Source organism: Ascaphus truei, chromosome 18 (genome assembly GCF_040206685.1).
Source record: "Ascaphus truei isolate aAscTru1 chromosome 18, aAscTru1.hap1, whole genome shotgun sequence".
In the NCBI taxonomy this organism is placed as follows: domain Eukaryota; kingdom Metazoa; phylum Chordata; class Amphibia; order Anura; family Ascaphidae; genus Ascaphus; species Ascaphus truei.
Genome location: NC_134500.1, coordinates 19,148,491 through 19,160,213, shown reverse-complemented (window position 1 = coordinate 19,160,213; position 11,723 = coordinate 19,148,491). Strand labels below are relative to the sequence as shown.

General features: G+C 45.6%; 1 protein-coding gene across 2 annotated transcripts in view; it reads right to left on the bottom strand.

The window, feature by feature from the left end:
* Positions 1-11,404, bottom strand: part of CGNL1 (cingulin like 1) — an 84,072-nt gene extending 72,668 nt beyond the window's left edge. For both annotated transcript variants that reach the window (XM_075575784.1, XM_075575786.1), the window contains exon 1: positions 11,300-11,404. The gene's annotated coding sequence lies outside the window, so the exon portion shown is untranslated. The remainder of the gene's footprint in view (positions 1-11,299) is intronic.
* Positions 11,405-11,723: the final 319 nt, after the last annotated feature.

The following is an 11,723-nucleotide window of genomic DNA, read 5'->3' as shown; positions in this document are numbered from 1 at the left end:
TACTGTCCTCTGCCGCTGTCAAGCTTCGCTGCAGGATGCCGTCCTTCTCTCCCTCCGCTGCCGGCTGCTGACCTTCGCTATATATCCATACATACATATACATATATACATACAGTATATATAAAAAAATATATATATATGTTCTTCAGTATTTATTATTACCTTTTTTTTATTTGGACCAACAATTTGTGTCATGGGACAAGCTTTCAAGAGTTTTCCTCTTCCTCAGGTCAAGCAATACCATAAATATACTGTATACGCACATAAACATGCGCACACAGTGTATATGTTTGCGTGTGCGCATGTTTATGTGTGCGTGTGCGTGTGCGCATGTTTGTGTGCGTGTGCATATGTGTGCGTGTGCGCATGTATATGTGCGTGTACGCATGTATACGTGTGTGCATGTTTGTGTGTGTATATATGTGCGTTTGCGCATGTTTATGTGCGCATGTATACGTGTGTGCATGTTTATGTGTACGTGTGTGCATGTTTATGTGTGCGTGTGCGCATGTTTGTGTGCGTGTGCGCATGTATGTGTGCGTGAGCGCATGTATGTGTGTATGTGTGCGTGTGCGCATGTATACGTGTGTGCATGTATGTGTGCGTGTGCACGTGTATGTGTGCGCGTGCGCATGTATATGCGTGCGTGTGCATATATATCTATATCATACAAACACTCACAAAGGGGGTAAGCGCGGCCCTCCTACCCCAGCCGCCAAAGCTCCCTTACCCCCTCGCCGCTCCCTCCCCCCCCCCGCCCGCTCCCTTACCCCCCCGCCTGCTCCCTTACCCCCCCCCGCCCGCTCCCTTACCCCCCCGCCTGCTCCCTTACCCCCCCCCGCCCGCTCCCTCCCCCACCCCGCCCGCTCCCTTACCCCCCCGCCTGCTCCCTTACCACCCCCCCGCCTGCTCCCTTACCCCCCCCCCGCCCGCTCCCTTACCCCCCCGGCCGCCAACTCCCCAGCCGCTGGGGGGCCAAGCAGCCTCGGATCTGCGCCAGTCCCACTCTCCACCACCTCTCACTCCCGTTGTGTGTGTGTGTGTGTGTGTAGGGACATTTTACTCCTGCCAACAATTTGTGCCTCACTTTCACCCCACCCTACCCCTGCCCTTCACCCCCCCTACCCCTGCCCTTCACCCCCCCTACTACCCCTGCTCTTCACCCCCCCTAACCCTGACCTTCACCCACCCCTACCCTTCACCCACCCCTACCCCTGCCCTTCACCCCCCCTACCCCTGCCCTTCACCCCCCCCCCCCCACGCCTGCCCTTTGATTGACGCACGCACACACCCTGACTGACGCACTCACACACCCTGACTGACGCACGCACACACCCTGACTGACGCACGCACACACCCTGACTGACGCACGCACACACCCTGACTGACGCACGCACACACCCTGAGTGACGCACGCACAGACCCTGACTGACGCACGCACACACCCTGACTGATGCACGCACACACACCCTGACTGGCGTACGCACACAAACCCTGACTGGCGCACGCACACAAACCCTGACTGGCGCACGCACACAAACCCTGACAGCCACACGTACACACACTGACAGCCGCACGCACACACCCTGACTGACGCACGCACACACCCTGACTGACGCACGCACACACACTGACGCACACACACACTGACTGACTGACGCACGCACTGACTGACTGACGCACGCACACACACACACACACTGACTGATTGACGCACTGACTGACACACACACATACATACTGACGCACGCACACAACCCCTCACAGCCGCATGCACACAACCCCTCACAGCCACACGCACACATACACAGACTGACGCGCGCACACACACACACACACACACTGACTGCTGCACACACACCCACTGACTGCTGCACACACACACACTGACTGCTGCACACATACACACACACACACACACACACTGACACACACACACACACACTGACACACACACACACACACACTGACACAAACAAACACACACACACACTGACTGACGCACGCGCGCACACCCCCACACCCACGCGCGCACACACACAGACTGACGCGCGCGCGCACACACACACAATGAATGGTACACACACACACATACACTGACACACACACACACTGACACTGACACACACACACACACACTGACACACACACACACTGACACACACACACTGACTGACACACACTGACTGACACACACACACACACTGATTGACACACACACACTTACTGACGCGCGCGCACACCCCCACACCCACACACTGACTGAATGACTGACTGACTGCCGCACGCACACACTGACTGACTGAGGCACACACACACGCACACACTGACTGTGTGTGTGTGTGCGTCAGTCAGTCTGTGTGTGTGTTTGTGTTTCTGCGTCAGACTCACTGACGCGCGCGCACACACACTGACTGACTGACGCACACACAATGACTGACGCACACACACTGCATGAAGCTGTAAAGGAGGGAGGGGGGGAACTGGATTGATGTGAATGGGGGACAAACAGAGAGAGGGGGAGGGGTGAGGAGAGAGAGAGGAGCGGGAACATTACATCCCGGGCAACGCCGGGTCTCTCAGCTAGTATAAAATAAACGTAAAGAGAGGGTGCATACCATTCAATGATGGATACAAAAAAAGGAACAACAGGACAGTCACTCTTATACTCCCAGAAAGTGAATATATATATCATTTACGTGAATCACTATCCGTATTTGAAGTGTGTGTGTATATAAATATATATATACATACAAATGAGCATACAGTAATATTTCCATTTGCTATTTGCCTTGCTATGGAGGGTTTTTGTCACTTTTTTACTCACATAACTTCACATATACATACATATATAATATATATATATATATATATATATATAATATATATATATATATATATATATATATATATATATATATATATATATATATGCAGTGGAAGTGTATTGTGTGTATTTACCTACACACTCACTCCACATTTCAGTAACATACATATACATCTAAATAATATTCACATATACACGTTTGCTATAAATGGAATTATTACAATTTTACATTATATACACGTGCAATGAATGGAATAAACACTGTAATAAGTTTGAAATCGCCTATCCGAGCTGCTATGCATGGCTGATCCCTTTTCTCCAGCTTCCTTGAATGTACTACTGTATGAGGAAGATCATGTGACCAAGATCATGTGACCAGATGCTAGTGCACGTTTAGAGAGAGGGAGGGCAGTGCTGACAAAGGGGTGTGCCTGGGTTTGTGACAGGCCATGAAGGGGCAGTGCCTTAGCAAATGCTTGTTAAAATAGAATACAAGAAAATTGGTCTTTCAAAGTTGTTTTTTTAAAAACCGAAAATGCTAAAAGTATTTTTTCTTACTACAGAACTGATTTATTAAAAAAAACACACATGCAGGATATAGACTGAACTGCAGCTTTAACTTTCGATTAGTCTCAACTCACAAAAACTTGTTAGTGTGTCATGCTGACGGTTTGTGGTACTGATCTCCTTGCGGGAGGGTCTTGTACTAGAAAGACCGCACGTTGACCTGAGGCAGAGCTGGCAATCACCTCTCTGCTTGAGAAAGTCGTGCCCCATAATGCATTGCGTAGCACTATGCAATGCATTCTGGGTTGAGCGGTAATTTACAGCTCTTCCTCAGCTGCAGCTATGAGCAAGCGGTCTTTTCAGTAAATCCCCCCCCCCATCAAACAGGTGCGTACAAATATACAGGGCCTGCCGACATATGGGGGGGTCCTGTGCCCTCCTCTGCCCCCCCCCTCTTCTGACCACCCCTTTCCCCAAGCTCTTACCTCCTTCCCCCCAGGCCCTATAATTACTCCCCCCCCCCCCAGAGTTCTAGAGGGTTAAGGGGCCCTGCACTTTTCATATATCCTGGGCCCCAAGATTTCTGTTGGCGTCCCTGCTAATACGCGTTCACTTTATTTCGATGCATGTCTGACATATTTAAGACAATACAGAAGTAAACGCAACCTCTGCATACAAGGTAGACATTGGAGATCAGGCAGGGAACCTCAAGATCAGGCCATGTGAGCAACCAACAGGCCAGATGTTCAGGGCAACTCACCCCTAAACAAGGTATCTTAGTAAGAGGGAATTTAGTTGGTTAATTAAGTATTAGAGAAATCTTGAAAACCTGGCCTGTTGATTGAACTTGTGGAGCCCTGGGTTAAAGGATGAAAAGCATTCTCCTAAAACACTGACCCCTTGGATGCCAAAGGGGCATTCAACAATAGATTGCAAGCTCTTCAGAACAGGGATTAATTGTGCACATTCTGTGTCAGTGCTACACAAGAAACAATATACTGTATCTGCTTTTCCTTCCTAGGAGCCTGTACACTGGTTTTATCCTCCACAGATTTCATTCACCCAAGCAATCTTTAAGCAAATCCCTGTAACTAGAATAGGAATGTCCTAACATTTGCTTCCATATTTGCAAATGTTTTGCATAGCCCTGTTGCAGATATAGCAACACCGTTTGAGGGTAGCTGTGGACAGCAGTGATATCCAGAAAGCTCAGACTGTACTGTAGCTTGTCGTTTGAATTGAATGAATTACCTTTATTGTTTACAGGAGCGGAGAGGAAAGTTTGATGTCCTGCTTAATGCTACACACTTCCATGCATCTGTTGATGTGGGTATGGAGGGCAGAGACATGAACAAGTTACTTCCTGTTTTGGACTGGCAACACCCGTAAAACTTGTTCCACTATTAATTCTGCTAACCGAAACCACAGCAGACAATGAATCCCTTAGATGCCAGGGGACTTACAGCAGCAATCCTGCCAACACTATTGTTTACTTGTTTATATATATTTTTTTAAGGCATTGGCACCAGGGGCTCACCAAGCTGAGCGTGCTTTTTACCTCCAGGGACCGCCGCCAGTTCCCGCGATACTTACCGGTAGTAGTTTCCATGCCTCTCCTCCTCTTTCGGGAACTCAACATGGCCTCCAAATCTTGCAGACCCCACAAGCCAACAGGAAGCCGCAAACCCATCTCTTGCGGCTTCTTGTTGGCGGCCCGGTTTATATGCCCTGAGGTGGTAACACCGGCAACTAAACCACTAAGTCCCAGATTCACAGAAGGGTGATAAGTCACGTATGAATGGGAGTAATCAGACGTGCTAAAGCTTAGCACCCTGACCCCTGTGGGCGATCTGGGCCTTAGTATCTTTGGAACCAGGGGTCCCTGGAGAAGTGAGGTTTAGCTCGAGGAGCCAAAAATAGGCCTGAAACTATGAAGCTCCTCCAACTGCAAAGATAATATAAACTAGGGGTGGTCAGTGCAAGACCTCAAGGGCTACAACAGGTCAGGCTTTCAGAATATCCCTGCTTCATCCATGTGGCTCAATCAGAGGCCAGGTCTTTGACTGAGCCACTGAAGCAGGAATATCCTGAAAAGCTGACCTGTTGTGGCCTGGAGTTAGCCACCCCTATAACTGTGTGAAAGAAGATGCATTTCACTTAGTGTGTAGTAAATACACCGCATTGCCCAGGAGAAGATGCATTCAATGAATCCGAACTAATCTTATCCTAAAGGATAAATACATTGTGGTAGCAAAGCGAGAAGGGGGCGATACGATGACTCCCCCAGGGTCCCAGGTTGCTGGCTCTTTCTTGTTTTAAAATGTTCTACTATGTAAAAGTGCATTATGTCTGTGTGTATTTAATTACATGTATGTATTTAATTCACAAATTGTAGCAAAATGCCCTGTCCCTTATTTGCCAGACACACCTGCAAAGCCTGTTGTAGGCCCCCTTGGCACTGAAAGTGTTAAAGCAGACACTGGACTATGCTGGCAATATCCAATCTGATTAATTACATATTCCCGCTGCCCTTATTTCTAGCGCTATCGTTGTGCGTAACGAGGGGGGGGGGAGGGGAAAGATCCGTGTTCTTGTTATTGCTTGGCTCACTATAAAGGAAACCATCCTAAACACTTGTGATATACAGGCATACCCCGCATTAACGTACGCAATGGGACCGGAGCATGTATGTAAAGCGAAAATGTACTTAAAGTGAAGCACTCCCTTTTTCCCACTTATCGATGCATGTACTGTACTGCAATCATCATATACGTACATAACTGATGTAAATAACGCATTTGTAACAGGCTCTAGTCTCCCCGCTTGCGCACAGCTTCGGTACAGGTAGGGAGCCGGTATTGCTGTTCAGGACGTACTGACAGGCGCATGTGTGAGCTGCCGTTTGCCTATTGAGCGAGATGTACTTACTCGTGAGTGTACTTAAAGTGAGTGTCCTTAAACCGGGGTATGCCTGTAAAGAACTGCAACATTGGCGGGGAAGGGATGTGTTAACATTTTACGTCAGGTCATTAATAGAGCAATAGCATGTGGTTAACCGGGGGAAACAATTTTTAAGATTAGTGCTAAGTATAAAAATACACCCCATCCCATTACACAATGAACGTGGGCAGAATGTCTTTGTTATAACTGTTACACTCTAGTAAATGTAATTATTATATAACATGGAGGGGGGGAAAAACGCTGACAGCAGCCGTCCTTTCGACCTTTTTTTTTTTTACCCTCGTGTATAGGAAGGAGGAGGTTTTCAGAGCGTAACCGCACTAGGCCTCGTCCAGGGTGGAAACAGGCGCGCTAGCGCTCCAGTGCTGCGCCCTGCTCGGCTGGGCGATTCCTGGCCGGCTAGGTGTGCGCGCGCGTCTCGGGGGGCGGCCACGATGTCACAGAGCTGGTTCGCCCTCATTGGGCGTGTCGCAACGTGTCCAGCGTGAGTGCCCACTCAACACCACCCTGGACGAGGCCCTAGAGAGGCAGTCCAAGCAGTACTTTAAAAAAATATATGTAGATTTGTATTTTGTTTTAATATATGCAGCCTTTGGTAACCTTCATTGAAAACTAATTATATAAGCTGCCGATAGATTAGTTCTCCGGTGATCGATCAGCAAATATCCTGCTTCCCGGGGTTCACGCGATGGCTGCCATTCAGTTTAAAATCACTCCTTAGTCACGCATGCGCAACGTCATCAGTCGCGGCTTCCTATTGGCTCGCAGAACGCACGAGATTCGAACCTCCCTGAAGAAACGGCAGCACTTTTCCTGGTATCTCAGGGAGCAGGGGGTCCACAGAGCTGAGATTAACACGGTTCAGCTCCGTAAACCATCCGATTCCTATACCAAAAGAAGCAGTGACCTGCTCCTCTAAATATGCCGTTACCAAGCTGCATTTAAAATACCCACTGTTATTATGATTTTATATAAGCTCACAAATCTTAATGCAAGGCACATTCTCTGTGGCTGTTACATCATACACTGGCAGATATTTAAAGGTTCACACCCTTCCTCCTCCTCCTCAGGAATCAACTAATTCATGAAACAAGAGGGAGGGCAGGGGGGATTCATGAGGTGCTCAAAGTTAAGGAATGCAAAGAATGTTATTGGAAATCTCTGTCCCACCCCCCTGGAAAATGGGTATTGTCTGAAGATGTCACTAAATGACAGTGTAACTGCACTGTGGAGGGCAGGCTGTTTAAAGTGGTAATATCTTCAGTTGGCCCCCCCAAAAAAAAAATCTCTTTAAAGTGGACAATCCCTCCGAACGAATGGCAGCGACATGTTTATGGGGTAACATCTGGGCAATTTATGAACTTGTACCTAACTGACACACCTAGAAGTATTTTCTCGTCATTTTTGTAAACGTTTTGTTTATTAACATTATCAAGGCAATATGGGTTACAGAAAGGGGGGAAAAGGGAGCTGTGGGAATGACAGGAATCACGTGAAGGGGGAAAATAAAGTCAGATCATAGCTTTTCTCCCGCTCGCTCTTTACTAACAAACATGGAGAGCTGAGACTTGGGAGGGGGTTTGGTTTCCTTTGGGTCTAACATCCCTGTGTGCTCAGCAAGTGTTTGTACAGCCAGGGCCCCCTCTCCTCTAATCTTTATTGGCTCTCTGATAAGGGCAGGTTGGCAAAAAACCTCCCCCATGCTGAGGCCTCACAGAAAGTCAACTTAATTTCCCAAAAATGAAAGCAGCCAAACCTTTGCTATTGGCTTGGTTAGGTTTGTTTAGGGAAGCAAATAACACAGATACATTCTTTACAACAAAAAAAAAAAAAAAGCTTGTTTCCTGAAAGTCTGGGTTTCAAATAGTACTGTGTATAAAACCAAGGAGAGACCTGAAGGCGGCAGCGGTGAACCAAGTTCTTGTGATATCCTCTATGATCATGACCATACTAGAATATGAATATGCACAATCAACTTACGTGTAGGCCGCGCTTATAGTGGCAGCGACGGTGACGGCGCGCAGAACCAAAACACATACCTTGTTGTGCATGATGCTGCAGATAGTGAACGCGACCAGGCGGAGGCACGGCCGAGCGGCAGGATCCAGGAGAGACAAATTAATTTGTCTCTCTAGGTGGCCGCCGCGTGACGTCAGTGTCGGTGTCAGTGTCGCATGATGTCACGGGCCACGCCCCCTGTTGCATCCCGGCTGTCACCTGCATAGAGTGCAGGATTTGCACGCATGCGCCGTGCGAATGTCACGTGGTCGCACTGCACACTATAAGCTCGGCCTTACAAACCATATACAGGAGACTCTCACAGCCGCCACCAGTCTAAGTTCTATCTTTCAAAACTAAAGCGGTCTCACATTTTAATGTGGTCTGTAAATGTTACACACGCATATAACTTATTTTACACGGTTACAATGCAATGTCTTCATATTTAATTTATAATCTTGTTCACCTAATGTAACCATGTATTTGTAACCATGTATACTTGAATACGAGAGGTAACCCTCAATGTATTACTACCTGGTAAAACATTTTATAAATAAATATATTTGGTATGCATCACGTGTTTCAAATCTAATACTTGCATATAAAAAAAGGTAATGCCATGACGTATAAAACTGGTTCCAAAACAACTCCTATTGCGATAACAAAGGTTTCCTGTATACATTATATGTTTGAGGGGATTATTTGCATTCAGATTGTGAGTTAATTAGCTGAACAGAGAATAAGCAGCGCAAGGCAAGAAGCAGTACTAAAAAATCTCATGGGACTAAACATCAATAGGCTTAAATCTCTTCATACCAATTAATATAGCCACCAGTAAATGTGACAGGGATATAACTGCATTTTTAACAGAAACACAATTACTACAGCGCAACCCCGTTACAACGCGAATCCGCTTATAACGCGATGCAAGCGTGGCTCCCAATTTTCTTATTTATGAATACTTTACAACGCGATTATTGGTATCTTAAATACTTTATTGTACAATGCATACAATTGTACATTATTTCTAACGCGATCCGCTTATAACACGTTGTGATTATTTGGACCCCAAGCACAGCGTTATAAGGGGGTTGAGCTGTACTTCAAAAATTTAAGATTAAGTTGCATCATAGCAGCTCATGAAGACAGAAATGGCGGTGTCAGAATAAATGAACCCTGTACATCTCTGCATACACCGTCAGAATTACATATACAGTATATCAGTCAAGAAAATAAGGCACTCACGTGTGTAGATAAAGGTGGTATATATAGCGTGCAGACCACCCAGGTGTCAGCAAGACAGCACATCTGATAGGAGAGAACAGGACAGGCACTCCAAGATCCAAAAGGTGACAATTATTCCTCCAAAATAAATGTCACCTTTGGATCTTGGAGTGCCTGGTATGTATGTATATATGTATATTATCTTCAAGTATATCTATTAACATATAGATACCTAATATTATAAAAACGCAACACATACAGTATTTGTACGAGAGGCCTATAAGAGTGAAACGTTCGCTTTTAATAGGAAGCGGTGCAGCTCTCGGTTGGAAAATGGGATTGCCAAACTGCACAACTCTAAAATAGTCCTCGTGCATTTTTGGACTTTATAGTTACAGTAGTTCAATAAAATACACCACCACTTTCAAGGACTGAAGTCACCAAACACCTTGTATAGTTACACCCAGGCTCCAGCTAGAGAGAACAGTACCATATGTTACAAACTGCGATATGAAAACCCTCTACTGGAGACCTGTCTCCCTTCCAAAACACCCACAGCTACGCCCCTCGTATTAACCCTTTAATGCCGGGAAGATTGTTTTCAATTTGATTCTACATAGCAGGATCACTTTACCTAATCTGTCCACACGTGACAATTTGCTATCGCTTGGACAATGAGTCATTTTGTTAATGTGAGGTCTATTTTCGTCCTCATGCTGGACACTACAATATGGATCTTCCGCGGGAAAGGAAGGCCGCGCCACCAGATAGGCACATTTTCGCCATGTGTTTCCTCTCCGGGAAAAGGAATAGGAAATGCTTAATGGAGGTGTTGTGTTTAAACGGTGGTTTCTTTGGCAGCATAGGGGTATATGTACGAAGACAGAACTGGTTGCAAGACAAAATGTAACAAAAAAAAACAAAAAAACACAACCACATGCATTGAAAAAAAGTCTGTTTTCAAAAGGGTTTTCTTTGATTTATATGGGTAACTGTGTGCCCCTGGACATCCCTAAAATATGCACCACTATAATGTTAATGCGTGACCTTCAAAGACAAAAAGTTGACAATGGTGACAAAACATAGTTTGGGGGGGGAAAAGAAAAAGGATCAATTGGAACATGCAAAAACCATCAGTACAGCTACCCCACTGTAGGTAAGGGGAAAAGAAAGGTGCATTCAAAAGCAAATTACATGTGCAGCCCATTCCAAGGCAGGAAAACTCATTGTTATCATAGCAGAGGCCATGTGTAGTAAGGGGGGGGGGGATCTCTTATAAAGGAACTGTGTCAATGTGTAAGAGCTGATTAGCCGAAACAGACTCCCAGCACTTATCATTTCTCCCAACAAGTCAATCAATAGCAGGGAGAGAAATGCAGGTCATTTCAAGCTTTGAAATCTGCCGCCTCAAGACATTTGATACAATAACATGTGTTTAATACCATGGACATAAATGGTAAAAAAAAATTTTTTTAAAGAAAAGGGGGAGTATATTTACTCCTTACTGTATCCCTGCTTAGTGCTGCGGGACACAGGCAGACCCCTCTAAAGTTTAAAAGGCTGTTTTTATATTAGAACCTGAAAGGAAAGGAGATCCGTTTTTCCACAAAACTAAGATATAAGCTGGAAACCAAAGAGAATTCCAGAGAATCAAATGGATAAAGTTCCAGCTGATTTCTGTTGCCTGCTTTGGGGGGGATCTGAATCCCTACACAGCAGCAGGGAAGTGTTAGAACACACAGGTGTTTGTAAGAAGGAACACAAGGGATCTGTATGTCTTACCTTTCCCAGTCTCTCCCCTCTGCTATGAGACTATTACCATATTATCCCAAACACTGCTCACTCAGTCTGCCTCCCTGCCCACCCCTGCAAAGGTAACCACCCCTTCCTTCTTTTGTCTAGTGGAATCTGAAATCAGGACCAGATTTCTTACTGCCATCTACTGTCTCATTTATATATCCTATATACTGTACTAAAGCTGCATAAATTGATCAAGATTTTGGAGTCCCAAATTGCAACAGATCCATCACAGAAAAAACGATTGAGTTCTTGTACCTTTTTTCCTAGATCACTTGCTAAATGTTATAGCATTATTGTGATAGTCTAAAAAAAACACACACATTTTTATATATTTTAATACAACCATTAGAATGTAATAATAATTATTTACAAAAGTAATAGCACAGAGATTCAAAACGAGTTTGAA